Source organism: Cyanistes caeruleus, chromosome 17 (assembly GCF_971803275.1).
Source record: "Cyanistes caeruleus chromosome 17, bCyaCae1.hap1.1, whole genome shotgun sequence".
Taxonomy (NCBI): domain Eukaryota; kingdom Metazoa; phylum Chordata; class Aves; order Passeriformes; family Paridae; genus Cyanistes; species Cyanistes caeruleus.
The window spans coordinates 9,106,089-9,126,856 of NC_141717.1; the positions used below are offsets into that span (position 1 = coordinate 9,106,089).

General features: G+C 46.9%; 1 long non-coding RNA gene across 1 annotated transcript in view; it reads left to right on the forward strand.

Moving 5' to 3' along the window:
• Positions 1-10,971: 10,971 nt before the first annotated feature.
• Positions 10,972-20,768, forward strand: part of LOC111935816 (uncharacterized) — an 86,251-nt gene continuing 76,454 nt past the window's right edge. The window contains exons 1-3 of the long non-coding RNA XR_002867868.2: positions 10,972-11,472; positions 11,871-11,945; positions 14,542-14,602. This is a non-coding gene — a long non-coding RNA (uncharacterized LOC111935816). The remainder of the gene's footprint in view (positions 11,473-11,870; positions 11,946-14,541; positions 14,603-20,768) is intronic.

Genomic DNA, 20,768 nt, shown 5'->3' on the forward strand with positions numbered 1-20,768 from the left:
GTGACCCCTGTGAGATGCTTTCTCTGTTACTGCACAGGGTTTCACACATCACTCCTGGCATTGCCCAGGGCAGAGTCTGCTCTCCACAGTGCTCTGGGAAATGGGTCTGAGTCACCAAATGGGGTTAGTGAGGAGAAGGGGAGAAGGGAAAATGAAAGAAGGAGAATCTTGAAATCACTGTGAAGAAAAAGATGGGTGTTAGGAAGGAGATGGATGCATGAAGGACAGAGAAAGAAAGAATTATTGAAACATTATGGAGAAACATAATCTGGAAAAGCTTCTATCCATGGCACAAAGGAAAGGCGCTCTCAGGATGGAGAGCATGGGTAAACATCCACATTCAGATCCAAATTATACCTGTTTTTTCAGCTTGCATTAAACAAACCAAGGTACGGGAACACTTTTACAGCATTGCACATTCTAATAATTCCTTTTCTGTTTGGTAATAAATACAACCTGTCCTGTGGTTCACCCCATCACTTGTTTGGACATACAGGGAGGCAGTGAATCTCCTTCACTTAACAGTCACAGCTCTGAGCACCAGGACAAGGCAGCAGTGATGCAGGTGAGATTTACAGTGCAGTCAATATGATATTTGTTTTCTCAACACATTCCTTTACACTAGTAATGCAAAAATGCTTTATTTAAACTGTAGAGAAGCATGGGGAAGTTTTATGATTTAATGCAGCTGGTAGAATTCAGTTAAAACACAATTTGAGTCAAAAGGTCTGTGACACCAGGAACATGATTAAAATCCTTATGACTGGGAATTTGCACACCTTCAAATCTTCATTTCACAAGGAAAACCACCAGTGACAGGTATTTAAATCAGCATATCTCTGGTATATTGAGTTGTTGCTATAGCCTTTCTGAGGCTCTGAGTAGATAGATCTCAAACTGGCCAAACTGTTTAGATTTAAACAGTTTATACTTGACCTTTGCACAAGACAAAGTCCCAGTTGTATTAAAAGTAGTTTGATCAAGCAAATGATTTGTGGCTTTCTGTTCTAGGCATGAGAAAACTTCCTTTAAAGTGAATGTGTTGGAGAGACAGTGACCCTGGCCAGGAGCAGCAGCTTGTGCTGTGGAGCTGTGGATGGTGCTGGGTGCAGTGAGGTTTCTTAGGGTGACTGCTGCAGGGAGTTGTTACAGTCACCTACAATGCACATAGAGATTCTCCACATCCTGTTCACTCCTCAACACATTAAAGATATCAGCCAGTGTAACTGTGTCACCCTTGAATGCACTTATGCTTCAAATGGGCTTGATTTATAAGTGCTTTTATTTACATCGGCTGGTTTCACACGTACGCTGAGGTGTAAAGGGTTTTTCTGAATGCTGCTAAGAGTGGTGCTGGTACCTCTTGAAGGCAGTGTCATTAATGCCCTTATCTGTAATATCTCCTGAGGGAAGTGGGAAATCACATCCGGAATTTTTTCTGGTCTTTCTCTTTAGTGGTATGTTTGGTGAAAAATATTGTCCTCTGTTGTAGACTGTCTATGTATATAAAACCAAAAAAATAACGTTTGTATCCTCGCAAATGATTGAACAATCCCCTCTTCGTGATGTGCCCAGGGTTTCTGTTGCTGAGACTGTCACCTGCTGGCCACGGAGAGGCTCGCCAGGATCTCGGGAACAACCTCAGAAGCTGATGGATTAAATACTGGGGTTTGCATTTAGAAATTACACATTGAAATGTTCCTGGTTTATCTGACTCTAAACAGGAAGGTAATTCTGTAAATGGAGTCAGATCAGGAAAGCTTCCTCATTTATAAAACATCTAAATTTCATGGAGTTTTAATGCAAAGAAAACCAAGATGCTATCACAGTGAACTTGTGGGGTAAAATGCTGGTTCCAGTAAATTTATCTAAGCTTAACTATGGCAATCTAAGCCATAACCAATAAGCCAGGGGAAGGGGGAGAAAAATAAAAAAGAAAAGGAGACAAAAGACTAGTTATCCTGCCTCTGGCAGGTTTTTGTCACATTAGACCATGGACACAAGATGACCTTAAGAAATGGTCACATCTTTGTACTGACCAGCAGAGCTCAACATGAATCAAAGGACCTGAAGCTCTACACTACAGCTTTTACAGGAAAGGAAAAGAATTGCTCTGAAAAGCTCTTTCAGCCCTGCCCTTGTCCTGCCCTCCCGTCTGTTGTCACTGATAGCTCATTCTCTGCCAGTCTTTGGGCCAGACTCTCAGCTGGTGTAAGTCTGAGCAAGTCTGAATTTACAGCTGGAATAAGGGTTTGCAGGGTGGTTTATTCTCCTCGTTTTGAGGAATGCTGTCCTGTTTACCCCCAGACCTGAGAACAGGTCACTGCAGCACCTGAAATGCATTGTTCAGTTGTGATTTTTCTCTTTCAGACTCAGAAATGAGTTCTGAGCTGTAAAACAGGTGCTGAACTGCACCTGTTATTCCAGTGGAGCACCACTGTCTAGAGTTCTTCCCAAGAATCTGTGGCCCTTTCTTACATAATTGAGCTGTGTTACCAGCATCCTGCAGGACTGCTGAGAGGAAAGGAAAGCTGGTGCCATAGAGGCTGTTTCATTACAATTATCCTCAGCTCACTTGGTGTTACACAAGGGTATGGCTGCCTGAAAGCATGTCTAAAGTAACCCTCAAGTTGTGCTGCATGTCATACTGAAACTTTAAAGAAGAGATTTTTTTTATGGATGCTTTTCCATAAGCCTCTTAGTTCATATCTGTAAAAAATAGATTTCATGCACTTTAAAGATACTTTTTGACTGTCTGGAGTCAACCCCTGGAAGTGAATTTATGCAAAGTGGCTCTATTTTTATTTCTTAATAGAAGTTAGAAATATTTGTTTGGTGAGGTGGTTTTTTTTTGATTGGTTGGGGTTTTTTTCTGTGTTTATAATTTCCCTTTATTTCCCTTCACCCTGTTCTTGTGCTTAGACACTTACAAGCTTTACTGTTGTTAGAGAACACTGAGTGCCTGGATGTCTGTCCTATGAAAGCAAGTGGCTGCTTTAAAAGAAAACCAGAGAGTTGTTTTCACTTTGTGAAATTCCACTAAATTCAGTGGAAAGCATAAATTCAAAGAATTTAGGATCAGATTTCAAAATATCATGAGAGACCTTTGAAACTGGTGGATTCATCCTGGATGCTGAGCCTCAGTCTCCACCCCAATGCCATTTACCTCCCCCAGAGTTACCTCCCTACTCCCTTCTTGTGCTCTGTTGTAAAGTGCAAAGCACTTCAAGGCCATTCTGTGCCAAGAGAACTTGAAGAGCTCTGGCTCACAACCAGGTAGACCCTGGGGCCAGTTCTCAAACACCAACAGAGAGAAACCACAGCCTTTCCATCTTCATTGAGAATAAACGAGGCTTTGCCTGAAATGCTCTTTTCAAATTTGTGAATACTAAACCAGAAAAAATCCCCGTGGCTTCCTTCTCTGCTTTCCACCCACACTCCTCAGCAAGTGATTTCCTCGGAGCTGGTGGGATCTCTGCTCAGGCAGAGGATGGTTATTTACTGCTGTAAGTCCTGTACAGGCTTGGGAGCGTGGGCTCTCCAGGGCTATCACTGCCTCTGCAGTCCCATCTATCACTTGGTTTATCACATGGAGATAGATTCCCTTTAAAACTTCTCTTTTGCTGGTAGATTTACTTTGCATCGAGACCTAGTGTGAGTTCATATTCTTTCTGAGGGGAAATAAAGGGCAGTGGAGGTTCTAGCCTAAAGAATGTAGCCTGTGAATTTTATCCCTGCATTGCACACACATTTTGATGGTCCTTGCTGTGTGTTTTATTGAAGCTGAGTCATAAGCAAATCTTAATTCTTTGGAAGGAAGGAAATGGAGTTTGGGTAAAAACATTGCACGTCACAAACAGATCCAGCAAAGGACTGCTCAAGCTGTGAGAATACAGTGACGTATCTCAGCAAAAGGGAGAATTGAAGGTCAAAAGGAAAGTCCTTGTGCTGCATTACAGTTTTCATCACCTGAAGCTTGTCTGGACTCAGTGATGTTTCTGGTGGCAGGGTCATCACAGTGAGATGAGCTGGCCGTGCTCGTGTGCCTTCCCTCAGAAACAGCCCCAGAGTTAACAGGGACTGTTGGCTGGTCTTGGAGTTCAGTGTTAGGATGATGAACATTTCCCATGGCTTGGGGCTGACACAGCTGCTGTTGTTGGGGCTTGGTCAAGGCACAGCATTTTTGAGGGAGGTTTTTGAGGCAGGAGGGTGAAGCTCTTGTGTTATGGATGCAGGATGTTTCCTTGGCAGCCACGCTTAGGAATGCTGCCTTTGGCTGGGGAGGAGAGGGGGAACCACACCAGCTGAGCTGGGCAGCTCAGGAGAAGGTGCTGGTTTTTGGGGAGTCTCAGCCATGAGTGGCAGTGTGCAGGACAGCATCCACCCCATCTCACAGAGATCAGGACACTGCAGAGGCGTGGGCAGAAAGCAGCCAGGCTTGGGGCTCCCGGGGATCCACTTGGGCAGGCACAGCTGGCTGCAGCTCAAACACCACTGACTCGCAGCCAAGCCTTGAAATAGGGTAGGCAGAGGGCGGCATGTTCTGCCACCAGCAGTTTGACTTTGAATTTGTTTAGAAAGTTAAGTGTCTTTTTTTTTCCCTTTCAGGTGACGCCTGGCTGTTTGAGGTCAGAAGCCTTTTGATCTTCATGGAGCTCACCATGAGGGAGAGGTTTAGGTGTACGTAATTCAAAGTTCTGCACCTTTCACCCCCTCTGGTGCAGGATGCCACTGCTGTCACACTTTGAGAGGCAGTGAAAGGCCAGAGACACTCATTTGTCAGGATGCTTTTATAGGAGCCCCTGCCCTGCTGACAAGAGGCAGCCCAAGCGTGCTCCCTCCTGCCTCTTGGGCAGGACTTTGGGCCCTTCCTCTGCCTCCCCTGGAGCTGTGGAAGGGCAGGTTGTCCTCACTGCAGCCAGCTGGAAACCTGCAGAATCTGAGGCCCACAGTGAGACAGCAGCTTTTGAAGGGGCACTCAGTGCCACCAGACACAGCCAGACCAGTGGGGCTATCAATTGAATTATCATTAGCAAAGCTACCTAGCAAACACAGCTGCAGAAATGCGGCCCTTTTCCTCCCTCTCCCTTTGGCCAGCTGATGTTCCTCCTACATGCTGCAGAGGGATTTTATTTTGTTCAGGTTCAGGCTGCAAATCTGGCTGATATTGAAAGGGGTTTTGGAGGACATTTGATGTTTCTGAGGCCATTGAAGGTCATGTTCCTCCAGGCTCCTTCTGGTTTCTGCTCTTTCTTGGGGTTAATATTGCAGTAGGGAAGAATAAAAGGCCCTTCCTGTTTTCAAGATCTAAAATGAAGGAACTAAACAGACAGAAAATTATAAACTTCATTTTAGAAATATTAATTGTTGATTTCATGAACTCTTGGCCTTGAGGAACAGCATCCACACAGGTGCTGCCCTGGCAGAAAGTCTGTGTTTAAATGGGATGTGTGCACACAGCATCCCTGGAAGGGCGGCACGTGTTGGCTGTGCAGCCCAGCCCTGGAGTGCTCCCAGCTGGCAGGCAGCACCAGGGACCGTGCCCTGGGGCAGGAGCTCTGCTGCCACAGCTGGAGATCAAAGCCTGAAAGTGCATTTAAGGTGTTTGATTTTGCAAACATGGATGCAAGCAGCACCGTGTGTGTTAGCAAGTCCTCAGGTGTCATGGCACTGCAAGTATTTTCCAATTCTGACCAGGCCAGTGGAGAGTCCCACTGCTGTGTGAGCTCCAGCTTCCTGCAAACACAGCTCCAGGTGCTGCACACAGCCATGTACCCACATAATATCAATACTTTCCTAATCTGGCAGGTTAATTTGTACACCCATGTAAAAAAAACCTCACTGCGTTGAATCATTGTTCTGTTTATATTTGGGAGAGAATTCACTTGTCTGTTGTTTGCCATTGCACCCTCAGAAGATGGAGGCCTCTGGCCAGCAGGATGAAGCGTGGCTTTGTTTTACTATTTACAGTGGCTGGCAAACACAGTGGTGAAGAGTGAAAAAGCATGCAAATAACTTGTTTATCCCCAGAGATGGATGCTTTGTGCTGTCACAAGCTGTGCTGTTGACTCGACCCAGCTTTACTTTCCTGGAGCTGGGGGAGCTGACAAAGCTTGCTGAAGAAGACTCCTAAGCCAGAGGGCCTTTGGTTTCAAAACAGCTCCATGGAGCATCACAATGTTTTAAACTATGGTATCGATTACATGAGAAAGGAAAGGAAGGTGGGAAATATAGATGGTAAAATAAAATTTCTAAGTGCAGGTTTGAAATCCCACAGCAAAAGTTGAGAGCAGGGCTGAGTATATGGGGGGGATGCATGGGATAAGTAGGGAGGCTGGTGACTGACCACAAAAGATGGATTGGTTATTTAAATATTACTTGTTTTTCTATCTGAGGAGACTTTTCTGAACCAGACTTAAAAAATTGGGGTGAATTTAACATTTTTACCCAAACTGCTGCTAATCACTGCACTGAAACCATCAGGCTGCCTCCCACCTAGAGCATCCTCCTGTGCTGATCCCTGGGTCTGCAGGCTTACCCATCTGTCACTGGCAGCCCAGTGCCACCCCAGCAAAAATAGGAGCATATTTATGTCAATGCTCATGTCCTTGCTGTGTGTTTGTGCAGAGCATGATGGACTCTGTATTGGATCAGAGCTGCTGGGTCCCAGTTCCCGACTGACACCTGGCAATGTGGGTGGCTGGCTCACAGGTAAACTTGTGTTTGGTCAGCAAGGTCCTTGTGCCTCAGGAGGAAATGGGTGATCAGCTCACTTCAATGTTGTTCGAAGCTAAATGACCCCAGCTTCTCTCATATGAACAATTCTGTGTGGGTTTTTTTTTCTGTAAATCTGTGTTATGGTCCTACCTACCACTGCAGCTCAGCACACTCAGCCTTCATGCATTTATTCCTATGACAGTCCTGGGCATTTGGGAGCAGAGATGTGGAGGATCTGTGGGAAGCCAGGAGGCTTTCAGGAGAAAAACAGGCTTTAGTTTGTGTAGTGCTTGTGTGTGCTGTGTTGTGCTTCCCCATCCCTGCACAACATTTGCTTTGCTTTAACTGAGACTGAGCATGATTGAATTATATCTTTGGGAAAAGGCAAACAAAAATCATATTGGGTGTTCTCTCTCAGTGCTAGCAGTACAATGCTTAGATGAGCGCTTAGGCTGCTGATCCTTCAGAATCTCCTATTACAGAGAGCTTAACTTTTAAAGTAAAAAAAACTTTGCTGGGAATCTCAGCCAGTTTAGAAAAACCCCATCCACCATTCCTAGCAGGAGGAAGGCGCTGAACTGAAGCAAACCCCAGTGGGTGCATCTCCAGATTCCCGAGCACACATTTCCCCAGAAATCCTCGCCTCACCTCGCAGCCAGCGACTCAAGTGTGCGAGGAGCTGGATTAATCCATGCTCATGAGACTGAGAGCTCTCCTGAGGAAAACAGCCAAGCAGGGTGGGGAGGAGGCTCCTGGGGATTTCTGTATTTCTCCTTAGAGCTGCCTGAAAACTTTCTGTCAAAATACTGAACAGTGTAGTTTCTGACAGCTGCATTAGTTGTTCCTTCCCATAGCCACCCCGAAGATGTGGATTATTGTGATGTTTGCACAGTCAGGGGCCAGAGGTCAGCCACAGCCCAGTACCTGTGAAGGGCTGTTGAGCACATGGATGTCTGAATTTTTCCACCAGAAACACTTTTGCCTAAATGTGGTAGCTTTTCTAGTGTGAGCAATCTAAATTTGACATTGTAACTTAAGTCACACTCAAATTGCATCCATTTCACTTAAAATAAAAAAAGAAAATAGCAAAATGCAGCATCTCAGTGTAAAAGAGTGCATCTCCTGAGCCCAGATTCCTGCTCTCCTGCGTCTCTCTAAACGCTGAGTATCCCAGTGGCCCAGGCAGTGTGGCCTGCCAGGCACTGAGCCTCACTGCTGGGAATGTCAGAGAGGGAGTCCTGCCCAGGGGCTGACAGTGGGCTGATGTCCAGCTCTGGACAAAGCCCAGCACGACCCAAATCCAAGCAGGAGAAAGCCACTGTCATTTCTGTGCCAGCTGAATTGCTGGGCTGGAAAAGTCATTCATGTAAGTAAATGATTAGTGACTGATTGGCCTCTATGTGGTGAGTCCATCACCATCAATAACCCTAACACAATATATGATCCTTCCAAAAAGACCATCATTAGATGGACTGATGTCAGCACAGCCTCCCCAGTCCAAGGCTTTGATATCATCTCATAAATTAGGAAGATTTTCAGGCCAGACAACACTTTAGTAGTCTCTGTGGGCATTGAAGAGCTGCTGCAATGAACCTTGTAAAAACAAATGTTGAATATAAAGAGGACCAAACAACTGTTTGCCTTCAGCATTCTGGAAGTTGTATGAGGCCAAAATAATTTTAACAGATGTGATCAGATCCCATCTCCTTTTAGCATGGAGTTAACAGCTTTGCAGTTACTGATGGCAGGGGTGAGGAGAGCCACCAGCTTCAACACAAGGGACGTGGTAGCAGAGTAGGGAGATGAACAGAAAAAGAAACTACAAAGTCTTGCTGTCAGAGAGAAGTGAGGCTGCAGTGCCTGGTCAGGCAGAGTGTCTCTTGGCTTTGCAAATGAGTCATGCCCATGTTATCTGGACCCTGATCTGCCTTTCCCTGAAGTGGGTGCCAAAATGCCCCTTGGGTTCACCACTGCACAACAGGCCCCAGCTTGTTTCATCTGTAAGTGATACTCTGCCCCTGCAAATGATCTGTGTGAGCAGTCAATGTGATTCCCTGTGCCAGTGATAAAGCTGAGCTCATGGGGAGTTGTGCCAATGCTTTTAGACAGTAAACTTTTGGGCAGAAGTTATGCAAATGTTCAGATTAATTTAGATATGCAAGTAGCCCCAAAAAAATCAATGGAATCACTTAGATGATTAAAATAACTTTGTCCAAAGTGTTTTTAGCCTCTGTGCAGCTCCCTGGTCTGTATGGATGGCTTGCACACAGATCTGTTCACTTACAAAGATTAAAAAGGAACATTTTCATTAAGAAAACTTGCTCTGCTTGAATGCAGAGAAGGTGACTCAGTAAAGCAAGCTATTCTTTTTTCCCTGGCATGTGTTGTGCCCAGGTCTTTATGTTCCTGTGTGCAGACACTGTCTATGAGAGACATTATACCAAGCTCTGTGAATCCCTGATGTTTGCCAGTGTGGTTTCTTTATTTTTAGTAGTTCCTGGGTAAGGACTGAATCCATCCATGTGCAAAAGATCACAATTGACAGAGAGGGGAGGCATGCATGTGTTTCGAGACATGTGCCTGGGGTGGCTGTGGTTATGTAAGGGCTCTTTTGACATGGCCAATTACATAAAATGGAAATACAGGGGAGGAAGGCAGTGCATGAATGCAGAGAGAGAATCTGGCTGTAGCAGTGGAGCCTGTGTCACTGCAGGTGCAGGGATTGAAGCACAAGGAGGGTCACCAGGGTACATCTAGGCCTGTCCAGGGATCCCCAGGTGCTGCTGGCTGGGCTCAAGGGAGGCAGGGATCCTCCTGCTGCAGCCCCTGTGCTGGATGGCCATCGGCAGGCACGTGGCATCGCCTCTGCAGGTGCTGGGCACAGCACAGCTGTGCAGCACCGTGGTCAGTCAGGTGCAGTCTTTGGAAATCTGGTCCTTTTTGTTACATTTTAAGCTGAAATGTGTTTAGTGAGCTGCAGGACACAGGGCAGGGGCAGCAGGAGGAGGAGGCAGTGCTAGTGCTGGTTAAATGACGTGTGGGGGCACAGCCAGAGAGGACATGGCAGGAATGCCCAGGGGAGCGAATGCTTTGGTTGTGGGAGCTCAGCCCCCAGGGCAGGACTCACTGCTCTGAAATCCCTGAAGCTGGCACAGGCATTGAGAAGGGCTTTTCTCAGTGAAAAGGAAGTTTAGAACTGTTTGGGCAGGCAGTGGGTGATCAGCTCAAATCCAAACGTGAACTCTTCTCAGTGTGCAAAGACCTCTACAGCTTGCTCACCTTTTCCAGAGGTAACACTTCTGCTCTGGCATCACGGCTGCTTCACTGCTGCAAGGGCTCTGTGCCTGCTGCTGGGAAGGGAGGGAGAACAGAGGTTTCTGCTGCCCTACTGAATTTCAGACAAGAAACTGGAGATCTCCCATGAGAAAGGCATAATGCATATGTACTTCTTTGTTTCAACCTGTGTCAACCTTTTCAAGTGTAAAGATCAGCATTTTGTCCAACCAAAGTGTCACAAAGGGCTAAATTTTGTGTCTGGAGCAAATCTACAATCCCCTGCTGAGCAACTTCCAATGAGCCATGTGTCTGTTGCAGCTTGTGACACAAGCTCAGGATGTAGCGACCCCTCTCTGAAATCTCACCTTGATGAGGCTCCTGCATTTCGCATTTCACTGCTGAGGCCACGCCTGTGTCCTCATATTCATGCAGTCACCAGGTCCAGCAGCAGCAGGAGTGCCCTGGTGCGGGGTGGATATCAGATTTGACAGGGTTTTGATGTCTCTGAGGGGGAAGCACACGTTTACCAGCCTCTGGCTGATAAGCACAGGGCCGAACCAGGGCACTGGGGCTTCAATCGGCCCCTGCCCGTCCGTGTGAGCCGTGTGCCTGTCCGAGCATCCCTGCGGGGCAGCCTGGCCGGCTTCCATGCGTTCCCAACAGATGGTGCTGCCGTGCCACCGAAAGCTGAAGGCATGCGAGGAACGGAGCTTTCAGGGACATTCCCTGTTCCCTGCACTTTCCCCCACGGTCTCCCGGTTGAATTGGAGTGGGTTTCGTTTTCCCCAAGCAGCCTGCACAGACTTTGCCTGGCTTCAGTGATTATCCCTACCAGCCCAACAGGATCTGCCTGGCAGGATCCATCCTGCCCTTACTGCAGTGTCGGAGGGCCGTGGCTCTGGTTTTGGTGAGGCTGCAGTTCCACTCTGCTCCGGGTCCCGGGGATTTTGGCCTCTGCCTGCACAGCCACTGAAGCCCAGCAGGAGAACAGCGGGTGCCAGCTGTGTCTCCCGGCCTCAGTGGCACAGAGCACAATGTCTCTTCAAGAGTGCACCTAAATAGCTGTATCCTGTGAATACATGATGTGTTTGACACAGCTTGGCTCTGCCTGCAGCAATAAGGCTGGCTCTGGTCTAGGGAAGGGCTGATGGACCTTCCTGTCCTCGCTCCCTCAGCCTGCCCCGCAGTGAGGTGCTCCCTTGTCCTGGCTTGGAGAGAGGGACGCTCCTCTTTCCCTGCACACTGAAGTCATGCTGCTTTTGGTGCAGCCTCTCTCAGGAGTACCTGCAGCCTGAGGATGCCTCAGGAAGGTGGAGAGGACAGTGTCTGCCTGGGGAGGAGTCTAGGTGTGCTGTGTGTGATTTGGGTGAGGCCTGCGCCTGGCAGGGTTAGGAGCTGATGGCCACGAGGAGCTGGAGCCATCTGGGCCCTCACATCCTCTACCAGAACTCTTGGTGCTTTCATGGCTGGGATTGACAGGTCTGTTCCTTCCTCTCTATCCCCGAACAGGTGCTGGGAGGATCCTGGTGTCTGGTGTGGCTGTGGTGTGAGTTTTGGTGGCATTAATACTGGAGAGGGGGCAAGGCAGAGCCAGCAGCTGTGGCAGGGCCTTAAGGGGGTGGTGCTGGGAGCAGCAGCACAGGGATGTTTTCTGCCTTGCTCAGGCTGATGTTTGTGCAGACCTGCACAAACACTCAAACCTGCTCACATGCCTTCCTCGTGCTCCCTGTGTGCCAGCTTCTCTTAGCCCCATGTCCCTGCAGTCTGCCTGCACTGGATGAATTTAGTGCTGTTGAACAGTAATAGCGTGTAAAGAAGGCAATAGGGAAAATGGGAAAATACATTCAAAGAACTGAACATTCAAATTCACTTTACAGGAGGTGATCATGTCGCTACCCAGCCCCTTGCAGAACCTGCATGGCTCCATCACCAGGAAGCACTGCTGAGATGGGGTAAGCCATGAACAGCCTCTCGAAGCATCGATCGAGGCTAGTCACTAAGAAACTCAAAAAGCAGCTTGGACATTGATCTGTGAGCTGGCAGCACGGTGCTGGCTGGCCAGGACTTTGATCTAAATGAGAACCCCATCTTTCAGACCCAACTTCATTCTCTCGCCAAAAACTGGAATTGCCCTTTTGTATCTCGAGGCCATGAAATTAAGTGATTCCTTTGCAGGTCATGGGCACCCCTGAAAAGCACAGACTGGGCTGATTTTCTGGAAACCCAGGGAAACCCTTGAATAAATGCACAGTCAAGTGATGAGTTTCCTTAACTAATGAGTTTCCTTAACTAATGCTGACAGTAAAATTTGCTCCCCACCTCCATGTAGAGGAAATGATGCTGATATCAATTCACCCTAATTTAGCTGAAATTACCTCTGGTGTATGCACGGCTGTGCTTTGGAATAGTGACAAAATTTTGGCTCTATTCTCACATGAATATTTTTCCAGTGGATGCAGTTTATTGATTTCAGAAAAAAAAAAAAAAAAAAAGAAAAAGAAAAAAAGGAAAAAAAAAATTCAATACTGTATCCCTTTAAACAAATTTCTGCTAATCTTAATTTCTTGGGCTGAGGTACTGTCCTGGAGGGAGAGCCCTGGCAGTATTCAACTCTTGTGTGGCAGGTGAAAAACTCAGCAAGGCAGCTGGTCTCCTTTCTTCTTCTGCCTTTGGCCTGTGAGCTCTGGCTTGTAGCACAAAGAGATGACAGGAAAGTATTTGCTGAGTGGGGTATTGAGCAGTCTTGTGTCTAAGCCAGCCTTTGTCACACACCACTGCCCTGAGGAGAAGCAAGCTGCCCCATCCTGCCCTTACAGCAGTATCAGTGGGCCGTGGCTCTGGTTGTGGTGGGGCTGGAGTTCCATTCTGCCTCCCATTTTTGGGATTTGGCCTCTGTCTGCACAGTGAAACCCAGGTGCTGGTGCAATCCTGGAGCAGCTGCATCACTGTTGATGTGTCTGCTGCTGCAGTGGTCTGAGCCAGTGAGTGTCACCTGTGAACCTCCACAGGTGGGCCCACTGGAGATTCTCATCTCTACTGGGGTCACCACAAACTCCTCTCCTTTTGGCCCAGCACATCTGCACTGGTCCTGGCATTCCAGCCAGGCAGTCCCAGTTAGGATTAAATTGGATAAATCCCCAATTCAGGGAGGTCTGACAGTTAAATTACCCTCAGCAGGTTTTCTGGGCCCATCAAGTGAGGCTTTAACCTTCTGCTTGTGTCCAATATGACTTCTGGCGACTCCCAGTTTGAAATCTCCCTGGAGGCCCGAAAGTGGAATGTGGTGGGGTCTGTGAGGAGGTGGTTTGTGGCCAGTGCCAGTGACCAGACAGGGACTCTCTCTTCCCTGGGAGGAGCCCGGCGATGGAAGCTCAGGTTAGAGTGCAGCAGCACCTCCACAGCTGCCGTCTCCAGAGCGTGTCCCCAAGATCCAGGATGCCAAAGCTCAGGGATTTTGCTCCTGATGGCTCCCTCCCTTGCCCCTTTTCCCTTTACCAGCGTGGCAGTGGGTGATCAGGCACAGCAGGGCCAGTTTGCCCAAGGGGATGTGGGAGAAGCAGGGAGAGCTGTGCTGTGCCAGCTGGGGCTGGTGGCACTGGGTGGCACTGGGTGGCATTGGGTGGCACTGGGTGTCATTAGGTGGCACTAGGTGGCACTGGGTGGCACTGGGTGGCACTGGGTGGCACTAGGTGGCACCATTGACTTGGGAGCGAGGATGGACGTGCAGGACTCGGGAGAGCTGCTCCGAGGTGTCTCCATCGGGCAATCCTCGGCACAGCTTTAGCCCTCTCCCAGCGCTGAGGGTACGTGCATCCCTCACTCTCAGGGTACCTGACCACCAGAGCTGCCTCAGACCTTGCCTTTGAGCCGCTTTTGGGGACTTGTCCCGTTGCTGGCCGAGGGCTGTGGGGACGGTCCCGGGGAGCCCCGAGTGCAGCGGGGCGGGAGGAGGCTGAGCATCCCTGCAGCTCTGTATCCCCTCACAGGCACTCTGCAGCCTGCCTGGCTCACCAGCCCTCCTGACAGCAGCTTGTGGCGCTGGGAAGGAGAGCATTTTCCTTTTCCATCTTTCACTTTATCATCTTTCCATCTGGCCTTTTATCCCGTTCTTGTCCCTCATTACAAGGTGTTGCCATAAGCTCGTGCTGACAGAACTTGCTGAGGGCACTGCTGACGGGAACACGAGTAAGAACTGCAGCAAGAACTGCTCAAAGGATATCTTTTTTTTCCTACAAGATTTTTATTAAAATATAATATTAATCAAAGCCTTTGTTGGAACTAGTGGATCTAGTTTTTGAATTTGGAAATAAATACTTTCTGGGGGTATCATGGCTGTAAATATTTCATGTCCCACTTCTGCAATACAACCCAAGTGTAAAGTAAAGGAAAAATAGTGCTGGGATAGGAAGGGATAATGGACTACATGCAGAAGAATTGGCACTAATTATAATAACTAATTTTAAAAAGTTGCTATAACTGTATAATTACATGATTAATATTTGCTGTGATGTTATGAGATACATTATGTAAAATATCCTTTTGTTGCAGGAAAAATGACTGTTGCCCAATTGTTCCAGTCTCCACTCCACGGTGATCAGGAGCAAACCCAGTGAGTGGGGCTGTGCTGGCCTGTGCTGGAATTGTGTTCCTCGTGCTGGTGCAGGGGGTGGGATTGGTTGTGGCTCCTTTGGGAATGGCACACAGCCTGCAGTGGGTCCTGGATGGGCTGCAGCAGCCTGTGGGGCAGTGGAGCTCTGTGCATTCCATGGACATCCCTACTTTGGAGCAGGAACAGCCCAGAGCTGCTCAGGGAGGACCTTGGGCTGACTCAGAGAACTCAGTGTGAAATTCCTATAGTTACTGCTAATGTATTACTTAAAGCTTAGGTGGTTATTATATTTATTTTACAAATACATTATCCTATTACCCACTGTAATACTGCAACTATATACTAATAATATGTAATTATATGCTTAGGTAAGTTTTTCTACCTTTGGTTCAAGCTTGTCCCTCTATGGAAAATCACTTTGAGCTCTTCACAGTCTGCTTGCTGTGTCTGCTCCTGCCTGCCCAGCATTGATCCCAGCCCTGCCTGACTCCCATCCTGGGAAGGGCAATAGCTGAAACACAGTGCAAGAAACTAATTTCCCCTTAAAATATAAAACATGTCAGTGATATATAGCTGTTGCTGCTGTTGATGTCAGTAAATCTCTATTTAGGTTCAAATGTGTTCAGCTTTTTGACTTCCCATTCAGAAAACATGGGACAGGGAATAACAATGGATGAGTAAGCACAAGTTTTGGCAGTCAGAGTTAAAGATGTCACCGGAGATTAGGCATTAGGAGCTTTTTAAAAAACTTATGTTATCTCTTTAATGCCAGAAAGTATCAGTTAATGCATTGAATTGACTGTCACACAGGGTATCAGGACCATGATTAGGCAGTTTCCCAGACTTTGGCTGTCAGCACAAAGATATGCTCTTGGCATCTCTTCCAAAATAGTTCCCTGAGACTTTGTTTCGGGGAGAGACAGATAAAGTTTTCACTGATTAGATGAGGCAGACTTAAGAAACCAAATGGCAGGAGTGATAAAAGTGATGCATGATGTTGGAGGGGAAAAAGCTAGAGGCTGCAAGGGATAGAGACTCAGGTGGGGGTGGAGAGAGTCCAAAATGAGGATAAAGAAATAATTGGCACTGTATGTTCATCCTTTCTTCCCATTTTGCTCTTTGCCTAACCTCTGGTTGATTGGACAGACGGACCCATCCTTATACCCAGAGGTTATTTCTGTTAGAAGTGCGGAAGAGACATGGAATCACTGTTTGTACCTGCTGCTGGCAGTGTTCAGCTGGTGTCACTGACACTGGCTGGCCAGGCTGTAGCTGCTACTTTCCACAGGAATTTCAGCCTGCTGGGTGTTGCCTCTTGTTCCAGCTTTCCTGAGCTCTGCTGCCTGCTGTGCCTTCTCTTTACAAATTCATTGCAGGGTTGGAACCTTAGCTTTAGGGAAAACAGTCTTTAAATGAGACCCAAGGGAAAAATGCTGGGAATATTTCCTTGTTTCTGTGTTTTCTGAGAAGCAGGGTGAGCTTACCAGAGCCTGATCCTATAGCTTTGTCTTCCTGTGTGCAGGTACAGTGCTATGGGCTGTACAGCTTTGATTTCTGAGCCTTCCAGACATGGACCAGTTTCTCTTCATCTCCTTAGAAGCATGGACAGTAAATGTTTTGTGATGTTAAGCTGCAATTGGTTCTAAATGTATAATCTTTTATTAGGAGAGGCAGAGTCCAGGAAAGCCTGGACTCTTTGAAAGAAAAGCTTTCTCCCAATTCTCTTGGCCAAGGAAACTTATCTCTCCACCTCAGCCTTCAGCAAGCAGTGGAAAGAGTTGGTTTTTGGGTTTTTTTAGGCTTGGTGAGGCACAGAGAAGGGTACTGTTCTTGAACATCACTCTTTAAAAGCCAGGGTGCAGTGGGGACAGTGGTTTGTGTTGCTGCAAAAGTGCCCTGCAGTGGTCTGTGCAGAAGAGGCTTGAGTTAAATGATTCTGAGGTCCCTGGGGATTTGCCTGAGGGTGGCAGGTTTGACAGCAGGTGGAACTTTGCCAAAACCATACAGGGCACAAGCTGCCTGTCCAAGTGAGGCAGTGGAGGCTCCAAGGAGAGCACAAATGGCTCAGCTCCCCCACAGGGTGCTGGTGTTGGTGTCTGGCAGCTGCATTGGCCTCAGCAGGATGTTGCACAGCAGGTATGAAACTTCAGAGTAAAGGAAAACAGAAATAATGGTGGTATCAAGGCCACTGTCATAAACATACGGTGTTGCTCCACTTATTTCTTCTCAGATTCTGAGGTACTGAAATTAATAGTTCAGCAGCCACCCTGATCCACCCAAAAACTGTTGCTGAAAACCTCTCCAATCTCATTTTATGCAAATGTTCCCCATTCTCTGGGGTTTTGCCTCTTTCCTTTTGAATAGTATCTGTTTTCACAGTAGAAAGATGGGAAATGGGTGAGAAGACCTTGCCAAGTGTGAATGCTTGCACTAAGGGCCTGATCTGAACGAGGATGGATGCTCCATGCCTGGCATGGGAGATGGGCTGTCTGTTTTGGGAGGATGGTACATCCCTGAGAGGCTGCACACAATTCTGCTCTCATGATTGGCATAACCCCCATCCCTTTCTAATCTGACATGGTTAGTTTTTTCATTGTCACACCACACACCAGCTTGCTACATGTTTTTGTGTTGTACAGCCCATCATTAGATTAGGATGAACTGCAGCATCGTCCTCTCCCCTCTGTACAGGTGCTTGGAGGTGTTCAGCAGCTCTTGCTGCTGTGTGCAGTTTGTCTCCTGGTCTTCGCCTCCCTCTGCAGCCCATGAGCTGCCCTTTAGTGTTGTCAGTCCTTTGTGTGTCCCAGGATTTGGCAGTGGTGCTCTCTGCCCTCCCCTCTGCCTCTTGCTCTATTCACCTTATGCAATTAAATCACAGAAGGACAAGGGATGCAGAATCCTTTGTGCAAGTGGCCCACAAAGCCAGGCCCCCTGAAGTGTTTACTGTGGTTTAGAAAGGGTCTAACCTTTAGACAGCAGGTTTGAGCTTTATTAAACAGCTGGAGCTATTCTGAGAGTCGGCTCCCCCGGGCACTGGACAGGGATGAAACCAGCCTGTGCTGCTAATTGCAGATGCTCATCCTTCACTGAGAGCCAATATCTTTTAAGGGATCAAGGCCACCCCACTGCCTTCAATATGAGCAGGGCATGGCAGGTCATTACAGCATGAAGATGCAGTTAAACAGCAGGATTCTGCCTCCCTATTCTTGCCTGGCAAAAAGTGCAGGAAGGACTTTGGCTGTTGCTGTTAGTGTGCCTTGCTTAATTTTTATTCTAGGAAGAGTTGAGTGTGAATGCAGAGTGGGCTTGGATGCCTGGTGCTGTCATTGGGAAGTGGAGCACGCAGACCCCCCAGGCAGAGGTTCAGCTCCATGTCCTGGTGGTCCTTCTGGAACCCCAGGGAGGTGAGGAGCATATGGCTTGTGATGCTGCATCACAGAGGCCTGGGCTACATTGCAGGGAAAAAGGAGAAAACAGGGAGTGCAAAAACTGCTGGAGCATGGATGAACTCTGGGGTTTCCTTTGTATTTTCTGGGTGTGCTTTGCAATGCTGAGCCCAAATGTTAATACAAATACAAAATAAATACTTATTTACTACTAATACTGTGTTTTCTCTACCCAGAATCACCCTGTTGTAGTGTAAACTCTATCATGTTGTTAATTAGGGATGGACTAGTGAACCTTTGTTACTAAAATTCTTCCTACTTCTTGCCTTTAAACAAGCATCTTTGAGCTTGTGCCAAATTTCAGTTTTAAACCTTTGAAAAATCTTTAATCTTCTCAGCTTTTTTTTTTTTTTTACTGTTTAAAAACATTAAATATATATTGAACCTAGATCTTGGTGCTGATTAGGATGCTTCTTAAAAGGAGATCTATTTTTCTTACTTAGAGTCAGGAATGCTTAGGAGATGCTCTTTCATCAGCCTGGTACTAAGTGGGAGTAAAGTGATGGAATAGCAGCTGTTTTTAGACAGTTTAGGGTGAATGTAGCCATGTAGGAGGTTTATAGTACATTGACATGAGAATAATGTATCTGGAAAGGTCAGATGCTGAACATGCTTTCTGTTAATGTATATTGAAAATAGAGAGCAGAGTTGTGACTTTTTGGGATGGGTGTTTGCCAGAGCCTGGTCCTGGCCTCAGGGGTCAGACATGCCTCAGCATCTACTGAAAAACAGAACTCAGTGGGGTTACCAATTACTTGCTGATTTATTGACTCAGGTTTTGGTTTATTGCAGTTTTATAAGAGCAGAGTAATTTCTGGTGAAATTTTCGCCATCACCTTTGCATTTTGGGAAATATATTACTTTTCTGCATGGAGGAGAAAGACCTGAGACTAAAGCTGTGCTCATCCTGTGTGAATCCAGCCAGCTGATGGTATCTCACGTGCCCTTAAACATTAAAGTCCAATGGGTATTTAAACAAACTATATAACAGACTCTAAACTTCAGTTCCAAACACAGTCTTTCACCAAGTTCTTTTTTAGCCAAAATGTCAAGTTTTGTTTTCTTCCATTTTCTTACGTAGACAGGTCTGCCCTTATTACTTCAGACTTGCTCTTATTTTATTCTTGGGGGTTTTGTGCCATAGCAAAACATTATTTGAGGAGTAGATTCATAGAGATAAAACCTAGGAAAGTTCCTAGATGCAACCCAGGGAAGGACCAATGCTGACCTGTGTAAAGGTATTTTTAAGCCATTCATGTCTATTCTTTGTAACGTGTATGACTGAGCAGCAAGGACCTAACAAAGCTCCTGAGGCTGGAGTTAGAGAAGTTTCACTGACACTTGTAAACTGATGCTGGGGCCCTTTATAAAAGAGTGAAAATGCATCTTCCTCCCAAGATTTGTTGGGCTCTGTTCTTCGCTCTCCGGATGTAGCATTGCATTAAGAAACAGCAGCCAGGACTGTCTGACCCACTTAAGATAAAGCTAAACTCAAGAAACTGCATTGTCATCTCTTAAATAAGAGCTATAAAGGGGAAGCCAAAGGAGGAGTAACATCCCTGCTCTTCTCTACCTGCCTCAAAATTAATGGCACTCTGTGCTTATCTCCAGCTCTGCCACAGGACAGTAGCTCTGCCCTCTCACAGGGATGTCAGTCAAAGGGCTTTGCTGTGATAAACAATAATTCTAATTATCTTGACAGCTGGTGGCAAATGTTAGGAGGCTCAAAACTTTCCCAGAGGAGGAGGTAAGATGAGAGCAAGCAAAGTTAGTACAGGCCCCTGTTGCTGCCTTGATGACTGCAGAGGGGACACGGTGGGTCAGGGTGGTGGGTCTGAGGGCAAAGAAGAATCATTGTGGATGGGGTTTGTGCTGCCCTCCCTGAGTGGGCTCTGCTGGAGCCAGCTGATTTACTGCCAACAGCGTGGCTGCAGCCACTCCACCACCATGAGGTGACTTGTCAGGTCCAGCTCTGCTCCCTGCCTGGCCTGGGCCAGCCAGGCTCTCTCCTGTGTTTCTATTAATTCCAGCCTGAGGTAGTTAAGATCAGCTCAGGTGCTTTGCCTGTCTCCTACACCTGAATCATGCACAGCATTTCCCTGGCTGTTGGGGAGGACTCTGAGGGGGTTAACACACCATGTTCACAGCATCCTCTTGAGCATGCTGTTTAACATTGCTTATCAACACAGGTGCTCACCAAACCCTGAGCCACAAAGTACAGCTTGTGTGACAGAACATCAGGATCCAGATCAGATGTTTGCTCTGCTAAAGTCTGTGCTGTGAAAATGATATGTGAATATCTACATAAACAGCCAAATTCCTCCCTAAAATGAAGTGACCCTTGGCAATGGTCAGCTGAGGAAGTTGAGAAGACACAATTAACAAGGTGACTTTAGCAGGCTTAAAAATAGGTCTGTGGGAATGCTTTTAAGGACCTGGAAGGACTTATGTCATCTTGCTGGGGGCTGTGTAGAGGAGAAAGAGGAGAAATAATAGAGGAGAAAACTCTGTGGAAAGGTAAAATGGGAAAGTAAAATGGAGGACAGTTCTTATATAGCTGTTCCTGATTGTTTTAAGTGTTTTGGGGTCAGCAAAGATCCGGGCTTCTCATTTGATTATAGCACTGAGCAGGTTGTTAATCACACAAATAAGAACCTTGTGATGCTTTTAAATAAGCAATACATACCATTTAATGTTTGTGGCTTGTAAGCACTACAAGC